Source organism: Schizosaccharomyces japonicus (genome assembly GCF_000149845.2).
Source record: "Schizosaccharomyces japonicus yFS275 unplaced genomic scaffold supercont5.10, whole genome shotgun sequence".
Classification (NCBI taxonomy): Eukaryota; Fungi; Ascomycota; class Schizosaccharomycetes; order Schizosaccharomycetales; family Schizosaccharomycetaceae; genus Schizosaccharomyces; species Schizosaccharomyces japonicus.
Genome location: NW_011627869.1, coordinates 1 through 6,554, shown reverse-complemented (window position 1 = coordinate 6,554; position 6,554 = coordinate 1). Strand labels below are relative to the sequence as shown.

Genomic DNA, 6,554 nt, shown 5'->3' with positions numbered 1-6,554 from the left:
GGGCAAAAAGGGCTGTTGTGGGAATCGACCCACGACCCACCATCACCCTAAGATGGTATCATACCACTAGACCCAACGGCCACCCATGTCTCTACCCCTCAAAATAGTCCTTCCAAGTTCACGCTGCCTCAACACAAACCTTTACGTGCTGGTTTTCCATCAGGATTGTTTGCGTGTTCCCACAAACAAGTATACTTGAAGTGAAGGCATTCCAATGTAATACGGGCGGCGCCCAGCATTCAACCTTCGGCCCGCATCGACATGGCCCAAGTTTTTCCCGCCATGGGAAAAAGTATCTCCCACTGCGAGACTCGAACTCGCAACCTTCCGGTCACCTGACTATCGTGTCCTAAAAGCCGGACGCTCTAAGCCGATTGAGCTAAGCGGGACTGGCTCGTAAAAATCTCTACCATCGTAGTACATCCCTCCATCCATAGTTCTTTGTGTTTGATTATTCTCCGTTTTCTACGGCACAAGACTTGCGACGAATACCCTTCTCGTCATAGACCGCATTTCAACATCACATCTTCAGCCCACTACTACCCTGTCTTCCCCGTTCGAGTTCCGAGTTCTTATTTTCTTACCTCCTCTTTGTTTTTTCCGCAGAAAGCCGAATGAGGACTCGACACGAGCTGATTAGAAACACGAGCCACCGGAAGCAAAACGCGATAGAGTGAAAGTCAATGAATCCCCGTGCATTAGAAGCGCAAAAACGAGACATTACGGTTCGTTGATTTGAGCGGCGAACCGAAAAAGCCAAACAAGAAACCAAAACCGGCGTTCGTTTTGAGGCTTACGGCTACTTGTACTGTGAGTAGGACCGGACAATAGAAGACTGAGTTCCGTGTTCTAGTGGTATGATTTCTCCTTCACACGGAGAAGGTCCCGGGTTCGATCCCCGGCGGGACTAGCTGGTTTTTTGGTTCCTCTTATTGTGAATAGAAGGGGGCTCAAGCTTGCTATTTTACTCATCTTTTGCTCGCATGTATTCATCAAAGATATCCTGTATACGTTCAGGCTTCCACTTTTCTTTTCTTTCATTTCATTTTATTTTCTTTCATTTCATTTCATTTTATTTTCTTTTATTTTATTTTATTTTATTTCACTAAATTTGCTTTTTCTTCTTGTGACGTCAGCAGCGCTACGACCAATAGCGAGCGACCAATGCGACTTAAGTAATCGCAAAACTTTGGAATGCAATTGTGGTCGCTACAAAGGTCATACGAGGATCGCGTGACCTTATCTGCAGTGCCCGATCACGGACTATGTGACTGCATAATCACGTCACGCTTAGTCAGCGGACTAAGCCCGCTTCCTAGTTTTCTCCTATATAAACCTTAGTGTTAGCTCCCAAATAACCATCACTGTTTTACAGAACATTCCTAGCTCGACCTTACACTTGGTTGCGAGTTCTCTGCCTGTTCTGCCTTTGGATCCCCCTCGTCTTTGTCTTGCGCCTCGTCTCTCTCTCGCGCCCTCTGCCCTCGTCTCTCGCCGTAATGGAACCCTCGACGCCTATGAACCCCTCTGCCCCCATGGCCAACTCTGCTCCCGCTCCCACCCCTGCTCCCATGGCCTCTTCGACCCCCGTGCCTCCCGTAGCCTCTGCTGCTCCGCTCCCATCGTTTGCTCCCATGTCCCCCTTCTCCCCCATGGAGGTTTCCAACTCAATGGGGGCACCTTTCAACTTCCACATGATGAGGATCGAGAAGCCTCCATTGTACAATGGAGAAGCGGACGTCTCGACGTTCGAGAACTGGTGCTACCTGATGTCGGAGTACCTTTCTTCTACAACGTTCCGCCATCCTACCACCATCGCGTGATGGGTCAATTTCTCCGCGGTAGAGCCATCGAGTGGTACCGCAATTGCATCGCCGAGGCTCCGACTCCGCCAACCGATAAGGATATGCTGATTGCGGATATGAAACGGTACTTCCTGCCGGCCAATGCGTACGACACATTGTACGAGCAGTTCTACCAGTTACGCCAGACTGGAACTGCGATTGAGTTTATCGGTAAGCTCCGCCGGTACAAAACCTTGCTCGGCCTCTCGGATCGGGAGGTCCTCCTTCGTCTCCGCCTCGGCTCCAGCCCCATGGCACAATTCCAGTTGAAGCAGCTCAACCCTGGCCACTTTGAGGACGCTGCCAAGATCGTGGAAAACGTGGACTCTGCTCTTCCCGGACTTTTTAGCGACATTCTACAACGGTCTGGAATGTCAGCCGCTGGCTTCGCCCCTGCTCCGCCCCAACCAGCATCCGATCCGATGATGGTTGATTCCGTTCGAATTCGCAAGCTTACGGATCAGGAACGCGAACGCTTGAAGCGAGAAGGACGCTGTTTTCGCTGTCGCCGACCTGGCCACTTTGCTAATGCTTGCACACGTTTCCGTGGCGACAAGCCTAAGGTCGCAGCTGCGCAAGTAGCGCCTCCAGCTGCTGTTCAAGCACCTGCTCAAGGACATGGCTGCCAGTGCGCCAATTGCCCCGCAGCAAAGGCTGCTAATCAGAGTACTACAGATAGTAATCTGATTAAACTTGACCCTTATCCCGTGGCGCGACGAGTAGACGACCCAACGCTAGCAGAACTCCGACGCCAAACGCCGCCACCGCCAGGATTCGAGCACCTTTTTCCGCTCCAGTGGCCAAGGAATCACTGCCAAACCCGACCCCAACCTCTCCTACCACGCCACTGAACAACCTCTCTCCTACCCACTCTGATGTCATGGATACCACTGGAGCCCCGAAGATGTTAGCACAACGCACGTTGCCACACCACCGCTTACGGAAGTCGCATGCCTCGTCCAACCAATAATTGACGAGTTGCCAACGGATACAACCACTTGGAAACCCCTGGACCCTGCGCCTCGGATCACCGCCCTTACCGTGTCACCTGAGGAAATGCCGAAGCTCTTACGACTCCATGAGCTTCGCCCCAAATTTGTGAAGGCCCCTGAGGTGGAAGTTCAATTCGGGGAAACCTTCGTTCACGCGCTTCTTGATACGGGCTGCGAAACCATGCTCATGTCTAAGCGCTTAGCCACTCAGCTCCGATTGGACGTTAAGGAATTCCTCAGCTGCCTGTCACCTTGGCCCTCGGCAACCAGGATAGCTCTCCGGCAATCTCGGCACACACAGGACTTGTCACCTTCGGATTGGGTGACCACGAGTACCAGGAGCGATTCTACGTCGCTGACTCGGAAACGGATCTCATTCTCGGAACTCCCTTCTTCGAGGAACACGCGCCGGAGATAGACTGGAAACTCCGCGAAGTCACCGTTGACCGCTGCACGGTGCCCACTCAGAACCCACTAGTGGCACCACTCAGGATTCAACAAATGAGCGGTCGTGGCTTTGCTCGTCTAGTCCGCAAGCGCAAGGAGGTCCACGCACTGTTCGCTCTTCGGCTCCATGAACTTCGAGACAAGCCGCAAACTTAACTCCGGAACTCCTCGGCGAATACATGGACGTATTCGCACACAAACTCCCCGACGGACCACCAATCTCGCGTAAGGTCGATCTCAAGATCCCATTGGTCCCGGGAGCCGCGCCACCGTACAAGGGAATCTACCGCTTGTCCCAACCGGAACTCCAGGAACTCAAACGGCAACTCACGGAACTCCTCGACTCAGGAAAAATCAGGCCATCGACGTCTCCCTATGGTGCCCCGGTCCTTTTCGTCAAGAAGAAGGACGGCTCGTTTCGAATGTGCATTGACTATCGGGCATTAAACAACTTAACGATTAAAAATCGTTACGCCCTCCCGCGCATTGACGAGCTTCTGGACCAGGTCTATGACGCCAAGATCTTCAGCAAGATCGACTTGGTCTCCGGATACCATCAGGTGCTGGTCACAGAAGAAGACCGGCACAAAACAGCTTTTCGGACTCGTTACGGGCATTATGAATGGAACGTCATGCCATTCGGACTCACTAATGCGCCCGCCACCTTCCAGACGATGATGAATGACATATTCCGGGATATGCTTGACGAGTGTGTGGTCGTCTATCTAGACGACATCTTAATTTTCTCAAAGGACCGCGATCAACACACGAAGCACATCCGTCAGGTGCTCCAAAGGCTGCGCGACAACCAATTGTTTGCCAGCATCAAGAAATCGTCATTCTATATGGACGAAATTGACTACCTAGGATTTGTCATCTCGGATGGAACCGTACGATGCGACCCGCGCCTCGTGGAAGCTGTCTCCGAGTTTCCCAAGCCCACCACGATCAAGGAACTGCAGTCGTTCCTCGGAATGACTAACTTCTACAAGCAGTTCATCCGCGGTTATTCCAAGATTGCCGCGCCACTGACGTCTGCCACTGGATCGCCTGGAGGAAAGGAAACCGCCACGGATTGGACTGGACTCACGCCATGGACTTGGCCTTTGACGAGCTAAGGAAAGCTCTCACCACCGCTCCCGTTCTCAGGATCCCGAATCCGCATCAGCCGTTCGAGGTCACCACTGATGCCTCCGATAACGCCAAGGCCATTGGCGCAGTACTAACTCAGAACGGCCACCCGTGCGCGTTCGAATCGAAGAAGCTGAACGAGCACGAGCTCAACTACGCGGTACACGACAAGGAATTTGCCGCCATCAAACACGCGCTTTCCAAGTGGCGCCCCTTCCTCGCCGGTAAACCAGTCAAGGTTTACACCGACCATCGCTCGCTTGTTCACATCTTGAACCAGAAAAAACTTAACGAGCGCCAGAAGCGATGGCTGGATGAGATAGCTGAGTATGATCTGGAGATCATATACAAGCCTGGAAGCGAAAATCAAGTCGCCGATGCCCTGTCTCGCGTTCGCATCCACAGCGTTCGCCTGGAACAACAACCCGGTTGGATGGAACGCCTCAAGGAATCTTACGATCAGGATCCCCGCTTTGTGAAGATTTTGGAGGAACTCAAGGACCCGAATGCTGATCCGGAATCGATCACTCTCACACGATATCAGTTTCGGGATGGTCTGCTCTACTTCCGGCCCAACAACGCCACCCATTGGAGGCTCTGCATCGCCGGGAAGGAACTTAGGGAACGGATCATGCACGACAATCACATGATCCCCATCGCCGGACACACTGGACCCAAACGGACTTTGGCTAAAATGGCCCGACACTATTATTGGCATACGATGGCGAAGGACTGCCAGTCTTTTGTTGCCAAGTGCCACGAGTGTCAGGTCACTAAGCCATCACATCAGCAGCCACAAGGAACACTCCACCCGATGCCGATCCCCTCTCGGAAGTTCGAATCGATCGCGATGGATTTCGTTGGCCCTTTTCCAAAGACTCCGGACGGCTACAACTTCGTGCTCGTGATTGTGGATCGCCTGACCAAACTGGTGATCCTCATTCTCACCACCAACAACGTCACAGCCGAAGAAACAGCCAGATTGTCTTCAAACACGCAGTCAAGCGTTTCGGAGTCCCAAGTTCCATTGTCAGCGATCGAGATCCTCGCTTCACTCCCAGTTCTGGCGTGCTCTCCAAGGAATCATTGGCTCGGAGCTCCTGATGTCCACAGCCTCACACCCGCAAACGGATGGTCAATCGGAAAGGACCATCCAGACCATCGAACTGATGCTCCGCGCCTCGATCGCCACTTTGCCGGACAAATGCAAGTGGAGCGATCTCATTGACGCCACGGAGTTCGCTTACAACGATGCTCCGCATGCATCCACAGGCGAGTCTCCCTTCAAGCTCTACTATGGTGAGCATCCGGCCTTGGCGAATATTCACGCCATCTCCAATGTCCCCGCTGCTCAGGAAATGGCTGAGGACTTCCAAGATGCAATTCGGCAGGCCAAGGACAACATGCACAAAGCGCAGGAGGCGCAGCGATTACACGCCGACAAACGACGTCGGCCCACGGATACGCGAATTACCACCGGCTCTTGGGTGCTCGTACGACGAATCACACAGCCGAAGGACAAACTCGAACCATTGTTCGACGGTCCCTTCCAAGTCGTGGCTGAGTACCCGCCCAATGCTTTCCGTCTGCGCTTCCCAGAAGGTTCTAGGGCGCATGACGTAGTGAATGTTTCCCGGCTGAAGCCTTACCTCGGAACTCCGCCGGAAACAACAGCACAGCCGCCACTCGACAACGTGCCAGAGCACCCCCGGAAGTCGAAAGACTTCTTGATGACGTGACAATCGACGGGGTGCGTCACTATCTCGTTAGCTGGAGGAATCGTCCAATGGAGGACAACTCATGGGAACCCGAAACCGATCTCAACGCCAGGGCAACACGCGATTACTGGAAAAATAAACAACAATTGGTTATTCCGGTACTATCCTATTCCTCGGAAACCCTAAAGGAACAAGTCCTAGGTTAGTTCTGGTTAACCGCAACATCTAGGACTTACACAAGAAAAAGAAGGGAGTGGATGAAGCTGTGGTTAGTTCGAATCTCGGTGAGCTTACTTTTTTCAACCCTCCCGTGAAAACAACTAAGTCCTCAAGTTGTTCTTCCTACGGTTAGCTCTCGGTTCAAATCTCAGTCTTCATACCTTTTCCAAGGCGCATCCAAAACGACGAATTCTTTCGTCGTG

At 52.6% G+C, this 6,554-nt stretch overlaps 3 non-coding genes across 3 annotated transcripts; 1 reads left to right on the top strand and 2 right to left on the bottom strand.

Annotated features, from left to right (window-relative positions):
• Nucleotides 1-9: 9 nt before the first annotated feature.
• SJAG_16415 lies at nt 10-81 on the bottom strand. Its single transcript has one exon. It is a non-coding gene; the product is annotated as a tRNA-Pro (tRNA).
• A 215-nt stretch (nt 82-296) lies between these two features.
• Nucleotides 297-389, bottom strand: SJAG_16414. Its single transcript has one exon. It is a non-coding gene; the product is annotated as a tRNA-Lys (tRNA).
• A 449-nt stretch (nt 390-838) lies between these two features.
• On the top strand, nt 839-910 carry SJAG_16413. The gene has a single exon. It is a non-coding gene; the product is annotated as a tRNA-Val (tRNA).
• The last annotated feature ends 5,644 nt before the right edge of the window (nt 911-6,554 follow it).